The sequence below is a fragment of the Amia ocellicauda genome, unplaced genomic scaffold (genome assembly GCF_036373705.1).
Source record: "Amia ocellicauda isolate fAmiCal2 unplaced genomic scaffold, fAmiCal2.hap1 HAP1_SCAFFOLD_236, whole genome shotgun sequence".
NCBI lineage: Eukaryota > Metazoa > Chordata > Actinopteri > Amiiformes > Amiidae > Amia > Amia ocellicauda.
Genome location: NW_027102799.1, coordinates 27,067 through 49,198, shown reverse-complemented (window position 1 = coordinate 49,198; position 22,132 = coordinate 27,067). Strand labels below are relative to the sequence as shown.

The 22,132-nt window shown below is 46.2% G+C and overlaps 4 non-coding genes and 13 pseudogenes across 4 annotated transcripts; all 17 read left to right on the top strand.

Moving 5' to 3' along the window:
• Window positions 1-15,884: 15,884 nt before the first annotated feature.
• Window positions 15,885-16,003, top strand: LOC136725951 (uncharacterized; annotated as a pseudogene).
• Window positions 16,004-16,213: 210 nt separating this feature from the next.
• On the top strand, window positions 16,214-16,332 carry LOC136725974 (uncharacterized; annotated as a pseudogene).
• Window positions 16,333-16,549: 217 nt separating this feature from the next.
• Window positions 16,550-16,668, top strand: LOC136725980 (uncharacterized; annotated as a pseudogene).
• Window positions 16,669-16,893: 225 nt separating this feature from the next.
• LOC136725954 (uncharacterized) lies at window positions 16,894-17,012 on the top strand (annotated as a pseudogene).
• A 211-nt stretch (window positions 17,013-17,223) lies between these two features.
• LOC136725958 (uncharacterized) lies at window positions 17,224-17,342 on the top strand (annotated as a pseudogene).
• Window positions 17,343-17,569: 227 nt separating this feature from the next.
• Window positions 17,570-17,688, top strand: LOC136725970 (uncharacterized; annotated as a pseudogene).
• A 210-nt stretch (window positions 17,689-17,898) lies between these two features.
• LOC136725989 (5S ribosomal RNA) lies at window positions 17,899-18,017 on the top strand. Its single transcript, XR_010807838.1, has one exon. It is a non-coding gene; the product is annotated as a 5S ribosomal RNA (ribosomal RNA).
• Window positions 18,018-18,245: 228 nt separating this feature from the next.
• Window positions 18,246-18,364, top strand: LOC136725959 (uncharacterized; annotated as a pseudogene).
• A 209-nt stretch (window positions 18,365-18,573) lies between these two features.
• LOC136725956 (uncharacterized) lies at window positions 18,574-18,692 on the top strand (annotated as a pseudogene).
• A 210-nt stretch (window positions 18,693-18,902) lies between these two features.
• On the top strand, window positions 18,903-19,021 carry LOC136725972 (uncharacterized; annotated as a pseudogene).
• Window positions 19,022-19,563: 542 nt separating this feature from the next.
• Window positions 19,564-19,682, top strand: LOC136725984 (uncharacterized; annotated as a pseudogene).
• Window positions 19,683-19,903: 221 nt separating this feature from the next.
• LOC136725953 (5S ribosomal RNA) lies at window positions 19,904-20,022 on the top strand. The gene has a single exon (XR_010807835.1). It is a non-coding gene; the product is annotated as a 5S ribosomal RNA (ribosomal RNA).
• Window positions 20,023-20,242: 220 nt separating this feature from the next.
• On the top strand, window positions 20,243-20,360 carry LOC136725947 (5S ribosomal RNA). The gene has a single exon (XR_010807834.1). It is a non-coding gene; the product is annotated as a 5S ribosomal RNA (ribosomal RNA).
• A 551-nt stretch (window positions 20,361-20,911) lies between these two features.
• Window positions 20,912-21,030, top strand: LOC136725952 (uncharacterized; annotated as a pseudogene).
• Window positions 21,031-21,250: 220 nt separating this feature from the next.
• On the top strand, window positions 21,251-21,369 carry LOC136725968 (uncharacterized; annotated as a pseudogene).
• Window positions 21,370-21,584: 215 nt separating this feature from the next.
• LOC136725945 (5S ribosomal RNA) lies at window positions 21,585-21,703 on the top strand. The gene has a single exon (XR_010807832.1). It is a non-coding gene; the product is annotated as a 5S ribosomal RNA (ribosomal RNA).
• Window positions 21,704-21,912: 209 nt separating this feature from the next.
• On the top strand, window positions 21,913-22,031 carry LOC136725961 (uncharacterized; annotated as a pseudogene).
• Window positions 22,032-22,132: the final 101 nt, after the last annotated feature.

Sequence of the window (22,132 nt, the reverse complement as noted above, 5' to 3'; positions counted from 1 at the left end):
GCAGTTGGGCTCTCTCCTACTGTCACTCTATTCAAATTGGAGCTCTGCATTTTCATTGGCTGAGTCAACTACTGAGAATGCTTATTTATTTTATTAATACATATTTTTTTGTTTAATTATTTGTCTCTATAGGTGAAAGGTCTTACCTCCAATTCTTGTCTTCAGCTTTTCTTTTCTGACTTTTCTTCCTGAACTGTCTCTCTGCTTTCTTCTTTTTGTGTTTCTCTTAAAATTATTATTTTTTGAATACTTTTTCTTCTGAATTTCTATTCCATGTCTTCTGTGTATGTTTATAGTGCTATATATTCATTTGTAAATGACAAATTAAATCCGCTTATGTATAAAAACAAATGTTTTTTAGGAGCTCATATTCCTCTCTCTCTCTCTCTCTCTCTCTTTCTCTCTCTCCGTCTCAATTCAATTCATTTGTATTGTCAAAGCAATTGGACATACATACATATACATACATACATACATACATACATCTACACGGAAAATAAATAATAGAATTATGAATCACAATAAGATGTAATGAAGTACAGAAAATGAAAATGTAAAAAAATGTGATCTTTAATACATACAAATAAAGAAAATACGTTTACTATTTCCAGATTCCTTTTTTGAAATACAATGACATGCATAACAAACAAGTATTTACATTATATTTACAGCCGGTGCTCGTGTGTCACTGTGTCCCTCAGGCTGTGGTAGGCGCTGACATATTGGGCAGCCAGGGTGGCTGTGTGTCCCTCCCCCAGGAGGACTGGCGTTTTTCTTTTTTCTCAGTTTTGTCACAGGTTGGGTGGGCATCCATTATGTTGTTATAGAATTTGTCCCTTATTTTGGGCTAAAGCTTTCCGTGGAGGGGAACGTGGATCAGTTTGTACCATTTTTGGGAGAATCTGCCTTGTTGGGGCGGAGCTGTGACCAGGTGAACAGCAGATCGGGCATAGGTGGGCATGTGGGCAGAGGAGTTGGAAGGCCGGTCAAGCAAATAAGCTTGCTAAGGTACGCAGCAGCAGCAAGCATCCCCCACATCCAGCCAGCCAGCCAGTCTGGCTGGCGGTGACTGAGTGGTTGTCAGACGGCAAGCAACGGAATGTACGTGCTCTGTGATGTCATAGCAGTCAGCTGAGAGAGGCTCGTGATGTCATCGCTGAGCTGGCTGGCTGGCTGGCTCTGTGTGTGTGTGTGTATGTCTGTGTGTGTGTGTGTGTGTCTGTTTGTCTGTTTTTCAGTCTGTCTGTCTCTCTCTCTCTCTCTCTCTCTCTCTCTCTCTCCCTCTCAATTCAATTCATTTGTATTGTCAAAGCAATTGGACATACATACATTCATACATACATATATACACTCACCTAAAGGATTATTAGGAACACCATACTAATACTGTGTTTGACCCCCTTTCGCCTTCAGAACTGCCTTAATTCTACGTGGCATTGATTCAACAAGGTGCTGAAAGCATTCTTTAGAAATGTTGGCCCATATTGATAGGATAGCATCTTGCAGTTGATGGAGATTTGTGGGATGCACATCCAGGGCACGAAGCTCCCGTTCCACCACATCCCAAAGATGCTCTATTGGGTTGAGATCTGGTGACTGTGGGGGCCAGTTTAGTACAGTGAACTCATTGTCATGTTCAAGAAACCAATTTGAAATGATTCGACCTTTGTGACATGGTGCATTATCCTGCTGGAAGTAGCCATCAGAGGATGGGTACATGGTGGTCATAAAGGGATGGACATGGTCAGAAACAATGCTCAGGTAGGCCGTGGCATTTAAACGATGCCCAATTGGCACTAAGGGGCCTAAAGTGTGCCAAGAAAACATCCCCCACACCATTACACCACCACCACCACCAGCCTGCACAGTGGTAACAAGGCATGATGGATCCATGTGCTCATTCTGTTTACGCCAAATTCTGACTCTACCATCTGAATGTCTCAACAGAAATCGAGACTCATCAGACCAGGCAACATTTTTCCAGTCTTCAACTGTCCAATTTTGGTGAGCTTGTGCAAATTGTAGCCTCTTTTTCCTATTTGTAGTGGAGATGAGTGGTACCCGGTGGGGTCTTCTGCTGTTGTAGCCCATCCGCCTCAAGGTTGTACATGTTGTGGCTTCACAAATGCTTTGCTGCATACCTCGGTTGTAACGAGTGGTTATTTCAGTCAAAGTTGCTCTTCTATCAGCTTGAATCAGTCGGCCCATTCTCCTCTGACCTCTAGCATCAACAAGGCATTTTCGCCCACAGGACTGCCGCATACTGGATGTTTTTCCCTTTTCACACCATTCTTTGTAAACCCTAGAAATGGTTGTGCGTGAAAATCCCAGATTGTGAAATACTCAGACCGGCCCGTCTGGCACCAACAACCATGCCACGCTCAAAATTGCTTAAATCACCTTTCTTTCCCATTCAGACATTCAGTTTGGAGTTCAGGAGATTGTCTTGACCAGGACCACACCCCTAAATGCATTGAAGCAACTGCCATGTGATTGGTTGGTTAGATAATTGCATTAATGAGAAATTGAACAGGTGTTCCTAATAATCCTTTAGGTGAGTGTATATATATATATATATACATACATACATGCATACATGCTAGAAAGTCATTACTATGTTATCTTAAAGGCTAACTAAGCAGAACATATATCATTATAGAACAGAGTCCATAGGTCTACACATGGTTTTAGGGAACAGGCACGTAGGTCATACCGTTTGACATTGTTTCCAAGGTTCTCATCGTAAATAACAAACAGAAATCAAACTAGCTTCTGGCCTGACCTTCTAGCTTGACTCTATCTTTCCGCCTTATATACTTGGTGAATAATTGAGGAAGTAGCACCAAGTGACCACATTAGGCTGCCTGAGGGTTTCTGGGGAGTGTAGTTGTCTAGGGTCGGTTTTCTTCCCTAGAGTGCAGACCTTGCAGCAGACCTGGCCTGACATGTCTGCCATGTATGACCCTGCCCCTTGGTTTGTCCCACATCCTCCCCCCCAGCTGCGACCCCATAGGTCGAGCGACAGCCGCAAAAAAGCATGCACCCGGGACAGCCCATCAACATTCCCCATGGCCTTCCCTGGCCTGTGCTGCAGGGTGAAATGAAAATGTTGGAGACTCAAAAACCACCTCATCACACGGGCATTCCTGTCTTTCGAACGATGCATCCAAGTGAGGGGGGCATGGTCAGTGATCAGGGTGAAGTGCCTGCCCAACAAATAGTATCGAAGACTGTCCAAAGCCCACTTCACTGCCAAACATTCTTCTTCAACTACCAAATAATTTATTTCATTGGATTCCAACTTTCTGCTAAGGAACAACACCGGGTGTTCGTGATCACCCATTCTTTGGGACAAAACCACTCCGATCCCCACCTCAGAGGCGTCCGTCTGGACTATAAATTCTTTCTGAAAGTCAGGTACCATTAAAACGGGGTTGCGGCAGAGCGCCTCCTGTAGGCTCCGGAAAGCCCGGTTTGCTGTATCACCCCATCTAACCATATTGGGTTCTGTAGCCTTAGTCATATCAGTCAGAGGGGCCGCTAAGGTAGCATAGTTGGGAATAAACCTCCGGTAATACCCAGTTAACCCTAAAAATGCCCTAACCTGCTTTTTATTGACAGGCCTAGGCCAAGAGTTTATGGCTTCAACCTTGGATATTTGGGGTTTCACCATACCCCTCCCTACTGTATAGCCCAAGTATTTGGCCTCTTCCAACCCCAAATTGCATTTGGTTGGATTAGCCATCAGGCCTGCTGCATGTATTGAATCCAATACCGCTTGGAGCTGAGACAAATGTGATTCCCAATCTGGACTGTGAATGACCACATCATCTAAATATGCTGCCGCATACGTCCTGTGTGGTCTAAGTATGTGGTCCATCAACCTTTGAAAGGTGGCAGGAGCACCATGCAGGCCAAAGGGCATCACTGTGTAGTGAAACAGACCATCTGGGGTTGCAAAGGCTGTTTTTTCTTTGGCACCCGGGGTCAAGGGAATCTGCCAGTAGCCCTTGGCTAAGTCAATAGTTGAAATATAGCGAGCATTCCCAATATTCTCTAACAATTCATCTACTCGGGGCATTGGGTATGCATCAAACTTTGAAATTTCATTAACCTTTCTAAAATCATTACAGAATCTCCAGGAGCCATCAGGTTTGGAAACCATGACTATAGGGCTGGACCACTCACTGTGGGATTCTTCAATAACCCCTGCCTCCAGCATTTCCTTAACCTCATTTCTAATAGTGTTCCTGCGAGCTTCTGGTACCCTGTAAGGCCTCATATTTACCTTCTTTCCTGGGAGAGACACAATGTTGTGAGAGACTAAATGGGTACGCCCCGGTATGCCTGAGAAAACTTCCCTATTACGTATTATCAAGTCGTTCACCTCCTTCAACTGGTCAGGTGACAAGGCAGCTGCAATATTCACCTTCGGTGTCCCTAGTGGCTGAGGGGGGTAAGTCAACATCAACACTTCCCTGTCCTTCCAGGCTTTTATTAAGTTGACATGATATATTTGTTCTGGGGGTCGGCGGCCGGGTTGCTGAACCTTATAGTTCACTTCCCGTATTCGCTCTATAATCTCATAAGGTCCCATCCACGTAGCCAGAAATTTACATTCTACAGTGGGAACCAACACCAACACCCTATCACCAGGCTGGAACACCCTCAGTGTAGCCTGACGATTATAGGCGAATTGTTGGTGTTCCTGTGCCTGCCTTAGGTGCTCTCTCACAATGGGAGTGACTGTGGCTATTCTCTCTTGCATAGCATTGATGTGCTCGACTACACTCCGGAAAGGAGTGGAATCGTGTTCCCACGTTTCACGGGCTATGTCTAATATCCCCCTGGGGTGCCTCCCATATAACAGTTCAAAAGGCGAAAAGCCCAGGGAAGCCTGTGGGACTTCCCTAATGGCAGACATCAAGTAGGGCAGCATGAATTCCCAATTTTTCCCATCCTTATCGATTACCTTTCTTAGCATGGACTTCAGGGTCCTATTAAATCTCTCAACCAACCCATCTGTTTGTGGGTGGTAGACTGATGTTCTCAACTGCTTAACCTGCAACAATTTACACAGATCGGTCATAACCTTAGACATAAAGGGTGTGCCCTGATCTGTTAATATCTCCCTCGGTATCCCCACCCTACTACACATCAACATTAGCTCTTTTGCAATACCTTTTGAAGCCATGGTCCGCAGTGGAATGGCTTCTGGGTACCTGGTGGCATAATCCAAAATAACCAGTATATACTGATGCCCTCTGGCTGATTTCGGGAGAGGTCCCACCACATCCATAGCTATCCTAGCAAAGGGGGTCTCTATGATGGGCAAAGGGACCAGTGGGCTTCTGAAGGCTGGTTTAGGAGCATGTAGTTGACATTCAGGACATGAGCTACAATGTTCTGTCACGTCTGCATGTACGCCTGGCCAGTAAAACCTCCTCAGGAGTCTATCCTTGGTTTTGTCCATCCCCAGATGTCCCCCCAGGATATGCCCATGTGCCAGATTGAGAACTGTTCGTCTGAATGGGGTGGGAACTAGCAATTGCTCCACAATGTCCACCCCTATCTTATTTACACGGTACAATAGGTCATTTTTTACCATAAAATAAGGATAAGCTGTTGGCGGGTCTGCAGTAGTCATAGGGGTCCCATTTACTACCTTCACATTTTCTTTAGCATAGTGTAGAGTGAGATCTCGCACCTGTGCGCTGCCAAAATCAGTGGGGAGTCCCTCTAACACTGACACTTCTACATTGTCAGCTTCAGGGGTCTCTATGAATGGATTCTCACCCACCCTGCTAGTGCTGGGTTCCTCACCCTCCATAGGGTCATCTACGTCACTACATTCCACCCCTATGTTTTCAGTTTAATTTTCCCCAACCAAAACCTTCACTGTCGACTCAACTGGAACCAGGTCTACTTTTAGCTCTAGTTGTGGGATCGAGGCAACTTCTGGCTTACAGTTTTCAGTGTGCATTTCCAATTTACTATGTTTTCTATCTAGTTTTCCAAAATTAGGAAAATATCGTCCCAGTATCACATCATATGGCATGTTGGGTACCACACCGACTTCGTAATCTAGTTTCCCGGCCTCTGTCTGTATGTTTACAAGGGCTGTGGGATAGGGGCGTGTGTCACCATGTGTGCATGTGATACTGAGCTCCTGATGTCTATCCAGCTTGTTGGTCGCTACTAATTTTTCTGTGACCAGTGTAACCATACTGCCAGAGTCGAGTAGAGCAGCCACTTCTTTCTCATCGACTATCACTGTACACATGTGTTTTGGATTAGGTACTCCGCCTATGAAAACATCCGTCCCAACAGGGCAGGCATAAAATACCGGTTTCTCTTTCCCCATATCACACACATTACATTGCATTGGTTCCTCTCTACCTGGGCAGTGGGCCGCAATATGTCCTACTTTGTCACAATTGTAGCAGACAATTGGTTGTGATGGTGACCCCCTATAACCCTTAGTCTCGGCTTTAGGCCCCACCTTTGCCCCCCCCAGTCTTGCTCTTTTCTTCCAACCCAGCGCGTCATGTTTCCCAGAGTACTTTGGAACCATCTTACCCGGTCCGCTGGTTCGTCATGGCCTGGGGAACGAGTTTTTAACCTCCGGTACATGCTCTGCTGCTCCGGCTGTATAGAACCGCTCTACACTGGCCACCAAGGTGTCAGCGGACAGCACCTCATTCTGGCCAACCCAGCGTCGAACGTCCTTGGGCAAACAGCGTTGGTAGTTGTCAAGGACTATGGCCTCCACCACCTCGGCTGATGAATGGACCTCTGGCTGTAGCCATTTCCTGGCCAGATGGATCAGATCAAACATCTGCGTTCAGATTGGTTGTCCTGGTTGGTAGGCCCACTGCTGAAACCGATGTGCCCTCACTGCGGTGGTCACGCCCAATCGGGTCATTATCTCCGCTTTCAATTTATCATAGTCCTGGGCGTCCTTCAGCTCCAGATCAAAGTACGCTTTCTGTGCATCCCCTGCCAGATAAGGTGCCACAAGCCCTGCCCAGGAATCTTTTGGCCATCCCTCTCTCCGCTGTCCTCTCAAAGGTCATAAGGAAGGCCTCAACATCGTCCTGTTTTGTCATTTTCTGCAGAAAGTGATTGGTGCGGGGAGTGGAATGGGTTGCAGCCCCCTGTGGCCCAATCCTGGTTGCAAGTGCTTCAACACTCTCTTTCAGCTCTTTAGTCACCTTTTCCTGCACTTCTCTAAACATTTTATTTGTATCATGCTGGACCTGCAGTGCTTCCTGATGCATCCGCATAGCATCCTGGTGAGCCACCTGCTGCACCCTGGTCGCTTCCTGTTGGGCTATTACAGCCTGTAGTTTTTTTTTTTTGGATAAAAAAATTCACTCAGCCAGTCTGTGTTTCATGAGGTGCTGCCCGCATTCTACACCAAATGTGACAAAACGCCTTGGCTGTACACATGTGCGGGTCTTCTCTGTGATCTTCTTAGGAGTAAAAACCAGTCATGACCCAGGGAGGAGGTTGCAAATACAGGGCTGTGCCTGTATGTTTACTTCAAACAAAACAAATCTGAAAACAAAACCTAACTCACACTGGAGTTGTAACTAATCTTACATAATCATTCTATTTTAAACAAAGTCTGGAATAAATAAGTCTTGGCTTTCTCCTTATGAGCTACCTCTGTTTTCCAGATAACTCACCCTATTGTCTCTCACTTCTCTCTCTCTCAGGCCCGCCTTATATACCTGGTGAATAATTGAGGAAGTAACACCAAGTGACCACATTAGGTGCTAGAATGGCTGCCTGAGGGTTTCTGGGGAGTGTAGTTGCCTAGGGTCGGTATTCTACCCTAGAGTACACACCTTGCAGCAGACCTGGCCTGACATATCTGCCATGTATGACCCTGCCCCTTGGTTTGTCACAATACATACATACATACATATACACGGAAAATAAATAATAGAATTATGAATCACAATAAGATGTAATGAAGTACAGAAAAAGAAAATGTAATAAAATGTGATCTTTAATACATACAAATAAAGAAAATAGGTATACCATTTCCAGATTCCTTTTTTGAAATACAATGACATGCATTACAAACGAGTATTTACATTATATTTACAGCCGGTGCTCGTGTGTCACTGTGTCCCTCAGGCTGTGGTTGGCGCTGACATATTGGGCAGAATGTGTCCCTTATTTTGGGCTAAAGCTTTCTGTGGAGGGGAACGTGGATCAGTTTGTACCATTTTTGGGAGGATCTGCCTTGTTGGGGCGGAGCTGTGATCCAGGTGAACAGCAGATCGGGCATAGGTGGGCATGTGGGCAGAGGAGTAGGAAGGCCGGTCAAGCAAATAAGCTTGCTAAGGTACACAGCAGCAGCAAGCAGCCCCCCCATCCAGCCAGCCAGCCAGTCTGGCTGGCAGTGACTGAGTGGTTGATAGACGGCAAGCAACGGAATGTTCATGCTCTGTGATGTCATAGCAGTCAGCTGAGAGAGGCTTGTGATGTCATCGCTGAGCTGTCTGTCTGTCTGTCTGGCTGGCTCTGTGTGTGTGTGTGTGTGTGTGTGTGTGTGTGTGCGTGTGTCTGTCTGTCTGTCAATTCATTTCAATTCAATTCAAAGGTTCTTTATTGGCATGATCTATCACAATATTGCCAAAGCAGATACAAATGTTCTATCAATCAAGACAAAACATTGCAATACAAGATTCAGTGGAACAAATATAGTACACATTGAAATAAAATTAAGTAGGATATAAACCATATTTGTTGTTTGTATCAAAATTTGTGTCATGACATCAGAAAAATCACTGTTTTTATTTTGTTTTGCAAATGGAGTGCCACAGGCTGGTGTCTACACACTGTCTCGCAGGCTGTGGCAGGTGGATACATATTGCGCTGCTAAGAAGGCAGTGCGCTCCTCCTCTCCCAGCAGGACGGGGAGTTTGCAGCAATCGGGGATCATGCTGAACTCAGGGATATGCATTTTTAATATTTTAAAGTATGTCTCCCTGATTTTTGTGTATTTAGGGCAGGACAGCAGGAAATGCGCCTGTGTTTCGACCTCCCCTAGGTCACACTGGCTGCACAGCCACTCTTCTCTGGCAACCCAGAATTTTCTGTAGCGGCCTTTTTCAATGGCGAGGCTGTGGTCACTGAGCCTGTATTTAGTTAGATTTTGTCTCTCTTTTATATTTTGGATTTTTAAGTATTCAGCCAATGTAATGTTTCTATTCAGGGCCCGGTAGCATTCCAATTTGTTTTGTAATTCTAATTCGTGTCTCTAATCTTTTGTGTATTTGCTTTTCAGGTACATGTCAATTTTCCCAATTGTTGTTGTTTTGGTCATTGTGTGTTCGGGCTCTGTGAGCCTCAGAGCCGTGGGGGCGTTTCTGTGTACGTGTAAGATGTTTTTATTAAATTCTAGGTGGAATATTTCCATGGGGCTTTTGTCCCAATTGTTGTTATTGAGGTTCATGAGGGGACCCCACACTTCGCTCCCATATAGCAGGATTGGTTGGATGATGGAGTTTAATATTTTAATCCAAATAGTTATTGGTATTGTTGTTTTCCCAAATTGTGTCTTTATGGCATAAAATGCCCGGCGTGCCTTGTCTTTTAATGCGTTTATAGCCAGGCTGAAGCTCCCTGACGCACTGATGGTCAGGCCAAGGTAGTTGTATCTGGTGCAGTGCTCTAATCCAGTGCTGCCCAGAGTGAAGCGGTACCTGTTTCCCTGAGATGGGGCTTTTTTCTGGAAAACCATAACTCTGGTCTTGTCCAGATTGACTGCCAGGGCCCATTTCTGACAGTACTGCTCTAGCAGCGCCAGGTTCTGCTGAAGCCCCTGCTCTGTGGGCGACAGCAGCACCAGGTCGTCTGCGTAGAGCAGGAACTTGATCTCTGTGTCATGGAGAGTTAGGCTGCGGGCGTCAGACTGCTCCAACACTGTGGCCAACTCGATGATGTAGATGTTGAACAGTGTTGGACTCAGACTGCAGCCCTGTCTCACTCCCCGCCCCTGAGTGAAGAACTCTGTTCTTGAGTTGCCAATTTGAACTCCGCATTTGTTTTCAGAATACATTGATTTAATGATGTCATAAACTTTACCCCCTACACCACTCTGTAGAAGTTTATAAACTAATCCCTTGTGCCAGATTGAGTCAAATGCCTTTCTAAAGTCTACAAAACAGGCAAATATTTTTCCTTTATTGTTTTGGGTATATTTATTTATGAGGGTGTGTAGAGTGTAAATATGATCGGTTGTGCTGTGTTTTGGTAGGAAGCCAATCTGACTCTTATTCAGGACACTGTGCTTGGTAAGGAAGGCCAGTATCTGGGCGTTGATGATACTGCAGAACACCTTCCCCAGGTTACTGCTCACACAGCTGCCCCAGTAGTTATTGGGGTCTAATTTGTCTCCACTTTTAAAAATCGGGGTGATCAATCCTTGATTCCCGACCTCAGGGAAACACCCGGCTCTCAGCACCAGGTTAAAGAGTTTGAGCAGAGCCTCCTGCAGCTGCGGGCTGCTGTGCTTCAGCATCTCAGGGCTGATGCTGTCGGGGCCGCTGGCTTTCCTGGGTTTGAGGATTTTGAGTTGATGTTTTAGTTCCTGTATTGTAAATGGGTTATCTAAGGGATTTTGGCTATTCTTAATGATTTCTTCCAATTTATTTAGGTTTTTTAATATTTTAACCTGTTCTGGCTTTGGATTGTTTTCAACATTTTGGTAAAGTTTTTCAAAGTGTGTTTTCCAGATTTCTCCATTTTGAATTGGTATTTCATTTTTTGTTTTTGGGGTATTTATTCTGCCCATACAGTGGTCTTTTTTCTTACTGAGGAGTTGCTTGTAGTGCCGCAGGGCCTGGCAGTAGCTGAGGCGAGCCTCCTGGTTGTCGGGCTCTCTGTGTTTAGTGTTGGAGAGATGTCTCAGGTGTTTCCTAGAAGTTTCACACTCCTGGTCACACCACTGTTCTTTTTTTCTTTTAGACGATTTCATATTTTGGTTTTTAATTGTTTTAATGTTTGATTTTAAAGCCAGTCTCTCAAATATTTCATTCAGTGTTTTGGTGGCTGAGTTTATTCCGTTTTGGTTTATTTGATAGTGTGAGGATTGATATCTGTCTAACATGTTTTCAATCTCATCACTATTCAGGGCTCTTGTGTAGTTCTCTGTGCTGGGCTCTGACCATCTCTAACTGGGTGGCAGGGAGACCAGTTTTGTGGGAAGTTTGGCTCTGACTTGTGGCTGCGCTGATCTTTTTAGGTAAAGTGTTATTTGGCTGTGGTCTGATAGTGGAGATTGTTGTCTGACTATAAACGCATTGTTGGCTTGTGGGTCCAGGTCAGTTATGGCGTAGTCCACCACACTGCTGCCCAGAGCCGAGCAGTATGTGAATCTCCCCAGAGAGTACCCCCTGGTCCTGCCATTGATGATATATAGACCCAGGCTTTTACATAGGCGCACTACCTGCTTCCTGCTCTTGTTTACCACGCTGTCGTGGCTGTGTCAGTGTGGAGGTGTGTGTGTGGCACAGCGGGGAGTCTCCGAACAGGTGTGTGTTCCCCTCTGTATTGATGTAGTCCATCTCTCTGCCAGTCCTGGCATTGAGATCGCCACACAGCAGTACAGAGCCCAGGGTCTGGAAGTGGCAGATTTCGTTTTGAAGCTCATGAAAGCCTTCCTCATTATAGTAGGGGGAGTCTGCGGGTGGCATATAAATTGCACATAGGTATATATCTGTGTTATTTTGTAGGGTGTCTTTTCTGATTTTCATCCACAGGTGTGTGTCTCCTCTCTGTACTGGGCATAGGGCTGCTCGGAGCTCCTCCCTGTACCACACGATAATCCCCCACGAGGCCCTGCCACACCTGACTTTGGGTTTTTTATAGGAGGGCACAATCAGCTCCCTGTATCCATTGTATCCATCCAGTGTATAGACATATCTGCACAGCACCAAGTCTCTACAAGAATGAAAACATCTGAACTATTTACAGTGTTGATCAGTTCAGGGCCTGTGCTCTTCATTCCAAAAGTTGAGGAGCGTAAACCCTGCATATTCCAACTGCTTATTTTAAAGGACATGTTAATATATTTTATTATACTTGTCTCTTCTACATAAGAAAGTTTAATTTGTGATCTACAACTGATATTATATTACTATTAATAATTATATATGGATATACATAATAATCACACAAAGATTTTATCTTTGCATCAAAATATCAGAATAATTAAATCACATTTTTTCTTACTCTCCATCTCCACAACCATATATATGTGTGTTGAGGCTCAGTTAACTCAGCAGTGTGGTACAGATGACACTGAGGAGTTGCCTTATCTGGGCCAGCTGGGCAGCATCGGGCCTCCAGGCTCTGGAAGCCGCTGCTGCGTGGCTGTGTGGCTGTGCTGGTCCCCGGCTGTCCGCTCTGCTGTGCTGGACGGGCCCTCTGGGGATGGGGGGGTGGGGAATGGGGCCGCGGGGTCTCAGGGGCTGGGGCTGGGGTGGAGCCGGTGGCTGGGGATGTGGCCGGGGGCTGGGGGGTTTGCTCCTGGTCTCGAGGTGGGGGTGTGTGGGGTTTCGGCCCAGGGTTGTGTCCTTGAGGACCTTTGAGATGATCCTCACACCCGTCTTGTTGAGGTGGACGTGGTCATACAGGTGATGTGGCTGGATGTCTCAGTGGTGTGCCAGGTGGACGTTGGGGAGGAGGGCACATCTTCGGGACACTTCTGCGTTGATGGCCTGGATGATGTGCAGGGGCACGTCTGTGCGGGGCAGCAGTGTGGAGATGGAAATTTTGGCAGTTGGGAATTCCTCTGTGGCTTTCGTTGCTACCTGTCTCAGGGCTGAGGCCACATCGCCCCTGCGGGCACTCAGGTCGTTAGTGCCGGTGTGGATGAGGATGTGTTTGACTTGGCAAAGCCTCCTCTTGGAGAGCAGCTCCAGGGCTCTCTGTGCTGTGGAGCACCAAAGCTTTTTCACTTTTCGCCCAGGGAAGAGGCGCCTCTCAACCAGGAACTTCCCATTGGATTCGCTCAGAATGACCACCTCTGCGTTGACCTGCCTCTTCGGGTTTGCGTCGGGAGTGGTGGGGGCAGCGGGTGTGTTTTGGGGGAGTGGCGTTTCAGGGGGTTGTGTATTAGTGGCAGGTCTGGTGATAGTGGGTGTGTCAGGAGTGGTGGGGAGTGTGGGTGGATCAGTGGGTGCGTCAGGGGTTGGAGGTGTTGTGGGGTCAGTGCAGTGCAGTCTCTGTGCTCCAGTGATGTGTAGCTCCTCTCTTAGCTCCTCCAGCTGGCTCTGCAGGCTCCTTAGCTGGCTGTGCTGGGGTGTCCTGGTCAGCTCCTCCCTCGCTCTGCGCAGCTCCGTCCTCAGGGTTTGGCTCTGCTCCTCCAGGTCTCTCACTGCTGCTCTCAGCTCATGGATCTCAGCCTTGTGCTGCATCTTTAGTCTGTGCATCTCATCCCGGAGCTGATCGCACAAGGAGGTCTGGGCCAGGGTGCTCAAGGTCTGCTCCCTGAACTCCGCAAACTCCAGCTCCAGCACTGATAGGCATTCCTTTAGTGTTTTAATGTTGCTGGAGAGTTTTGGGGAGACAGGGGGGCAGTCTGTGGGAGATGGGGCACTGTCTGGCTCCGTGTGGCTGGGGGCAGACTGCAGGGTGGCCGGCTCTGGCTCTTGTTTCTCTACCTCAGTCTGCTGCTTTGAGGTGTGGAAGCCGAGAGATAATTGGTCCAGGCTGCTCTCGCTGCCCTGCACCATGATGGTCCCGTTGTGGTATACATTAAAAGTGAGCATCACACTGTCTGTGTCTTTCTCTACCAGCACTGAGATCTGCCTGCCTCTGCTAATGCCCCTCTTGTTGTTATTGGGGTATGTCTGGCACAGGGTTTTGTGAAAGGCGGTGTAGAACAGTAGATTGTTCTTGACCCTGTTTTCTCCTTTACCGGTGTAGTCTAGGATGAGGGTCTAAGGAGATGCTCTCATCACAGCTTGTTTGTAGTCCTTCTTAGCCTGTGCAGAGCGAATGTCTTCAGGGTATCGGATTTCAAAAGGCAGCTCTGCAGTCAGACTGCTGTTCGATAGATTTCTATCAGTCTCAGTGGCAGTTGGGCTCTCTCCTACTGTCACTCTATTCAAATCGGAGCTCTGCATTTTCATTGGCTGAGTCAACTACTGAGAATGCTTATTTATTTTATTAATACATATTTTTTTGTTTAATTATTTGTCTCTTACCTCCAATTCTTGTCTTCAGCTTTTCTTTTCTGACTTTTCTTCCTGAACTGTCTCTCTGCTTTCTTCTTTTTGTGTTTCTCTTAAAATTATTATTTTTTGAATACTTTTTCTTCTGAATTTCTATTCCATGTCTTCTGTGTATGTTTATAGTGCTATATATTCATTTGTAAATCACAAACTAAATCCGCTTATGTATAAAAACAAATGTTTTTTAGGAGCTCATATTCCTCTCTCTCTCTCTCTCTCTCTCTCTCTCTCTCTCAATTCATTTCATTTGTATTGTCAAAGCAATTGGACATACATACACATACATACATATACACTCACCTAAAGGATTATTAGGAATACCTGTTCAATTTCTCATTAATGCAATTATCTAATCAACCAATCACATGGCAGTTGCTTCAATGCATTTAGGGGTGTGGTCCTGGTCAAGACAATCTCCTGAACTCCAAACTGAATGTCTGAATGGGAATGAAAGGTGATTTAAGCAATTTTGAGCGTGGCATGGTTGTTGGTGCCAGACGGGCCGGTCTGAGTATTTCACAATCTGCTCAGTTACTGGGATTTTCACGCACAACCATTTCTAGGGTTTACAAAGAATGGTGTAAAAAGGGAAAAACATCCAGTATGCGGCAGTCCTGTGGGCGAAAATGCCTTGTTGATGCTAGAGGTCAGAGGAGAATGGGGTGACTGATTCAAGCTGATAGAAGAGCAACTTTGACTGAAATAACCACTCGTTACAAACGAGGTATGCAGCAAAGCATTTGTGAAGCCACAACACGTACAACCTTGAGGCGGATGGGCTACAACAGCAGAAGACCCCACCGGGTACCACTCATCTCCACTACAAATAGGAAAAAGAGGTGAGACATTCAGATGGTAGAGTCAGAATTTGGCGTAAACAGAATGAGAACATGGATCCATCATGTCTTGTTACCACTGTGCAGGCTGGTGGTGGTGGTGTAATGGTGTGGGGGATGTCTTCTTGGCACACTTTAGGCCCCTTAGTGCCAATTGGGCATCGTTTAAATGCTACGGCCTACCTGAGCATTGTTTCTGACCATGTCCATCCTTTTTTGACCACCATGTACCCATCCTCTGATGGCTACTTCCAGCAGGATAATGCACCATGTCACAAAGGTCGAATCATTTCAAATTGGTTTCTTGAACATGACAATGAGTTCACTGTACTAAACTGGCCCCCACAGTCACCAGATCTCAACCCAATAGAGCATCTTTGGGATGTGGTGGAACGGGAGCTTCGTGCCCTGGATGTGCATCCCACAAATCTCCATCAACTGCAAGATGCTATCCTATCAATATGGGCCAACATTTCTAAAGAATGCTTTCAGCACCTTGTTGAAGCAATGCCACGTAGAATTAAAACAGTTCTGAAGGCGAAAGGGGGTCAAACACAGTATTAGTATGGTGTTCCTAATAATCCTTTAGGTGAGTTCATCGTAGCTCTTAATACTCTCTTTCTGTCTGGAGGAGATATAATTGAAGTATTGTACACGTACCCGGCTACTTTCAACACCCATTGCTGCACTGATATTTTTCCCTCCATTTTTCTTTATCCATTTTTTTTTTGCTGGAAGTTCCGTCAATACCCGTCAGCCTTTAAGAGACATCATGCAGCCAGGCCTCTTGGCTTGTGGCCACACCGTCCTGAATGCGCCCAATCTCGTCAGATCTCGGAAGCTAAACGGGGCAGGGCCTGGTCAGTACTTGGATGGGAGACCTCCTAGAAATACCAGGTGCTGCAAGCTTTTTACGTCTCCTGGGTAACTTCATCGTAGCTCTTAATACTCTCTTTCTGTCTCCAGGAGATATAATTGAAGAATTGTACACGTATACGGCTACTTTCAACACCCTTTGCTGCACTGGTATATTTCCCTCTATTTTTCTTTTTTTTTTTTGCTGGCAGTTCCGTCAATACCCGCCAGCCTTTAAGAGACATCATGCAGCCAGGCATCTCGGCTTGCGGCCACACCATCCTGAACGCGCCCGATCTCGTCAGATCTCGGAAGCTAAACGGGGCAGGACCTGGTCAGTACATGAATGTGAGACCTCCTGGAAATACCTAGTGCTGCAAGCTTTTACGTCTCCTGGGTAACTTTATCGTAGCTCTTAATACTCTCTCTCTGTCTGGAGGAGATATAATTGAAGTATTGTACACGTATCCAGCTACTGTCAACATCCTTTGCTGCACTGATATTTTTCCATCCATTTTTCTTTTTTTATTTATTTTTTTTGCTGGAAGTTCTGTCAATACCCGCCATCCTTTAAGAGACATCATGCAGCCAGGCCTTTCGGCTTGTGGCCACACCGTCCTGAACGCGCACGATATCGTCAGATCTCTGAAGCTAAACGGGGCAGGGCCTGGTCAGTACTTGGATGGGAGACCTCCTAGAAATACCAGGTGCTGCAAGCTTTTTACGTCTCCTGGGTAACTTCATCGTAGCTCTTAATACTCTCTTTCTGTCTGGAGGAGACATAATTGAAGTATTGTACACGTACCCAGCTACTGTCAACACCCTTTGCTGCACTAATATTTTTCCATCCATTTTTCTTTTTTTTTTTTTTTTTTTTTTTTTTTGCTGGAAGTTCCGTCAATACCCGCCAACCTTTAAGAGACATCATGCAGCCAGGCATCTTGGCTTGCGGCCACACCGTCCTGAACGCGCCCGATCTCGTCAGATCTCGGAGGCTAAACGGGGCAAGGCCTGGTCAGTACTTGGATGGGTGTCCTCCTGGAAATACCAGGTGCTGCAAGCTTTTTACGTCTCCTGGGTAACTTCATCGTAGCTCTTAATACTCTCTTTCAGTCTGGAGGAGATATAATTGAAGAATTGTACACGTACCTGGCTACTTTCAACACCCTTTGCTGCACTGATATTTTTACCACCATTTCTCTTTTTTTTTATTTGCTGGATGTTCCGTCAAAACCCGCCAACCATTAAGAGACATCATGCAGCCAGGCCTCTTGGCTTGCAGCCACACTGTCCTGAACGCCCCCGATCTCATCAGATCTTGGAATTTAAACGGGGCAGGGCCTGGTCAGTACTTGGATGGGTGACCTCCTGAAAATGCCAGGTGCTGCAAGCTTTTTACGTCTCCTGGGTAACTTCATCGTAGCTCTTAATACTCTCTTTCTGTCCGGAGGAGATATAATTGAAGAATTGTACACGTACCCGGCTACTTTCAACACCCATTGCTGCACTGATATTTTTCCCTCCATTTTTCTTTTTCTTTTTTTTTTTTTTTTTTTTTTTGCTGGAAGTTCTGTCAATACCCGCCAGCCATTAAGAGACATCATGCAGCCAAGCCTCTCGGCTTGCGGCCACACCGTCCTGAACGCGCCCGATCTCGTCAGATCTCGGAATTTAAACGGGGCAGGGCCTGGTCAGTACTTTTATGGGTGACCTTCTGGAAATACGAGGTGCTGCAAACTTTTTACGTCTCCTGGGTAACTTCATCGTAGCTCTTAATTCTCTCTTTCTGTCTGGAGGAGATATAATTGAAGAATTGTACACGTACCCGGCTACTTTCAACAGCGTTTGCTGCACTGATATTTTTCCCTCCATTTCTCTTTTTTTTTTTTGCTGGCTGTTCCGTCAATACCCGCCAGCCTTTAAGAGACATCATGCAGCCAGGCCTCTTGGCTTGCGGCCACACCGTCCTGAACGCGCCCGATCTCGTCAGATCTCGGAAGCCAAACGGGGCAGGGCCTGGTCAGTACTTGGATGGGTGTCCTCCTGGAAATACCAGGTGCTGCAAGCTTTTTACGTCTCCTGGGTAACTTCATCGTAGCTCTTAATACTCTCTTTCTGTCTGGAGGAGATATAATTGAAGAATTGTACACGTACCTGGCTACTTTCAAAACCCATTACTGCACTGATATTTTTCCCTCCATTTTTCTTTTACTTTTTTTTTTTTTTTTTTTTTTTTGCTGGAAGTTCCGTCAATACCCGCCAACCTTTAAGAGACATCATGCAGCCAAGCCTCTCGGCTTTTGGCCACACCGTCCTGAATGCGCCCGATCTCGTCAGATCTCGGAAGCTAAACGGGGCAGGGCCTGGTCAGTACTTGGATGGGAGGCCTCCTAGAAATACCAGGTGCTGCAAGCTTTTTACGTCACCTGGGTAACTTCATCGTAGCTCTTAATAGTCTCTTTCTGTCTGGAGGAGATATAATTCAAGTATTGTACACGTACCCGGCTACTTTCAACACCCTTTGCTGCACTGGTATTTCTCCCTCCATTTCTCTTTTTATTTTTGCTGGCAGTTCCGTCAATACCCGCCAGCCTTTAAGAGACATCATGCAGCCAGGCATCTCGGCTTGCGGCCACACCATCCTGAACGCGCCCGATCTCGTCAGATCTCGGAAACTGAATGGGGCAGGGCCTGGTCAGTACTTGGATGGGAGACCTCCTGGAAATACCAGGTGCTGCAAGCTTTTTACGTCACCTGGGTAACTTCATCGTAGCTCTTAATAGTCTCTTTCTGTCTGGAGGAGATATAATTCAAGTATTGTACACGTACCCGGCTACTTTCAACACCCTTTGCTGCACTGGTATTTCTCGCTCCATTTCTCTTTTTTTTTTTTGCTGGCAGTTCCGTCAATACCCGCCAGCCTTTAAGAGACATCATGCAGCCAGACGTCTCGGCTTGCGGCCACATCATCCTGAACGCGCCCGATCTCGTCAGATCTCGGAAGCTAAACGGGGCAGGACCTGGTCAGTACTTGAATGTGAGACCTCCTGGAAATACCTGGTGCTGCAAGATTTTACGTCTCCTGGGTCACTTTATCGTAGCTCTTAATTCTCTCTTTCTGTCTGGAGGAGATATAATTGAAGTATTGTACACGTACCCAGCTACTGTCAACACCCTTTGCTGCACTGATATTTTTCCATCCATTTTTCTTTTTTTTTTTTTTTTGCTGGCAGTTCCGTCAATATTCGCCAGCCTTTAAGAGACATCATGCAACCAGGCCTCTCGGTTTGCGGACACACAGTTCTGAATGAGCCCGATGTCAGAAGATCTCGGAAACTAAACGGGGCAGGACCTGGTCAGTACTTGGATGGGAGATCTTCTGGAAATACCAGGTGCTGCCAGCTTTTTACGTCTCCTGGGAAACCTCATCGTAGCTCTTAATACTCTCTTTCTGTCTGGAGAATATATAATTGAAGAATTGTACACGTACCCGGCTACTTTCAAAACCCTTTGCTGCACTGGTATTTTTCCCTCTATTTTTCTTTTTTTTTTTTGCTGGCAGTTCCGTCGATACCCGCCAGCCTTTAAGAGACATCATGCAGCCAGGCCTCTTGGCTTGAGGCCACACCGTCCTGAAGACGCAAGATCTCGTCAGATCTCGGAAGAAAAACTGGGCAGGGCCTGGTCAGTAATTGGATGGGTGACCTCCTGGAAATACCAGGTGCTGCAAGCTTTTTACATCTCCTGGGTAACTTCAGCGTAGCTCTTAATACTCTCATTCAGTCTGGAGGAGATATAATTGAAGAATTGTACATGTACCCGACTACTTTCAACACCCTGTCCTGCACTGATATTTTTCCCTCCATTTTTCTATTTATTTATTTTTTATTTTTTGCTGGAAGTTCCGTCAATACCCGCCAGCCTTTAAGAGACATCATGCAGCCAGGCCTCTTGGCTTGCGGCCACACCGTCCTGAACACGCCCGATCTCGTCAGATCTCGGAAGCTAAACGGGGCAGGGCCTGGTCAGTACTTGGATGGGAGACCTCCTGGAAATACCTGGTGCTGCAAGCTTTTTACGTCTCCTGGGAAACTTCATCGTAGCTCTTAATACTCTCTATCTGTCTGGAGGAGATATAATTGAAGTATTGTACACGTACCCGGCTATTTTCAACAGCCATTGCTGCACTGATATTTTTCCCTCCATTTTCCATTTTTTTTTTTTTTTTTTTTTGCTGGAAGTTCCGTCAATACCCGCCAGCCTTTAAGAGACATCATGCAGCCAGGCCTCTTAGCTTGCGGCCACACCGTCCTCAACGCGCCCGATCTCGTCAGATCTCGGAAGCTAACGGGGCAGGGCCTGGTCAGTACTTGGATGGGTGACCTCCTGGAAATACCAGGTGCTGCAAGCTTTTTACGTCTCCTGGGTAACTTCATCATAGCTCTTAATACTCTCTTTCAGTCTGTAGGAGATATTATTGAAGAATTGTACACGTACCCGGCTACTTTCAAAACCCTTTGCTGCACTGATATTTTTCCCTCCATTTTTCTTTTTTCTTTTTTTTTTTGCTGGAAGTTCCGTCAATACCCGCCAGCCTTAAAGAGACATCATGCAGCCGGGCCTCTTGGCCTTCAGCCACACCGTCCTGAACGCGCATGATATCGTCAGATCTCGGAAGCTAAACGGGGCAGGACCTGGTCAGTACTTGAATGTGAGACCTCCTGGAAATACCAGGTGCTGCAAGCTTTTTACGTCTCCTGGGTAACTTCATCGTAGCTCTTAATACTCTCTATCTGTCTGGAGGAGATATAATTGAAGTATTGTACACGTACCCAGCTACTGTCAACACCATTTGCTGCACTGATATTTTTCCATCCACTTTTCTTTTTTTTTTTTTTTTTTGCTGGAAGTTCCGTCAATACCCGCCAACCTTTAAGAGACATCATGGAGCCAGGCCTCTCGGCTTGCGGCCACACCGTCCTGAATGCGCCCGATCTCGTCAGATCTCGGAAGCTAAAGGGGGCAGGACCTGGTCAGTACTTGGATGGGAGACCTCCTAGAAATACCAGGTGCTGCAAGCTTTTTACGTCTCCTGGGTAACTTCATCGTAGCTCTTAATACTCTCTTTCTGTCTCCAGGAGATATAATTGAAGAATTGTACACGTACCCGGCTACTTTCAACACCCTTTCCTGCACTGATATTTTTCCCTCCATTTTTCTATTTTTTTTTTTTTTCTTTTTGCTGGAAATTCCGTCAATACCCGCCAGCCTTTAAGAGACATCATGCAGCCATGCATCTCGGCTTGCGGCCACACCATCCTGAACGCGCCCGATCTCGTCAGATCTCGGAAGCTAAACGGGGCAGGACCTGGTCAGTACATGAATGTGAGACCTCCTGGAAATACCTGGTGTTGCAAGCTTTTACGTCTTCTGGGTAACTTTATCGTAGCTCTTAATACTCTCTATCTGTCTGGAGGAGATATAATTGAAGTATTGTACACGTACCCAGCTACTGTCAACACCATTTGCTGCACTGATATTTTTCCATCCATTTTTCTTTTTTTTTTTTTTTTTTGCTGGAAGTTCCGTCAATACCCGCCAACCTTTAAGAGTCATCATGCAGCCAGGCCTTTCGGTTTGCGGCCACACCGTCCTGAATGCGCCCGATCTCGTCAGATCTCGGAAGCTAAACGGGGCAGGGCCTGGTCAGTACTTGGATGGGAGACTTCCTAGAAATACCAGGTGCTGCAAGCTTTTTACGTCTCCTGGGTAACTTCATCGTAGCTCTTAATACTCTCTTTCTGTCTCCAGGAGATATAATTGAAGAATTGTACACGTACCCGGCTACTTTCAACACCCTTTGCTGCACTGGTATATTTCCCTATATTTTTCTTTTTTTTTTTGCTGGCAGTTCCGTCAATACCCGCCAGCCTTTAAGAGACATCATGCAGCCAGGCATCTCGGCTTGCGGCCACACCATCCTGAACGCGGCCGATCTCGTCAGATCTCGGAAGCTAAACGGGGCAGGGCCTGGTCAGCACTTGGATGGGAGACCTCCTAGAAATACCAGGTGCTGCAAGCTTTTACGTCTCCTGGGTAACTTTATCGTAGCTCTTAATACTCTCTCTCTGTCTGGAGGAGATATAATTGAAGTATTGTACACGTATCCAGCTACTGTCAACA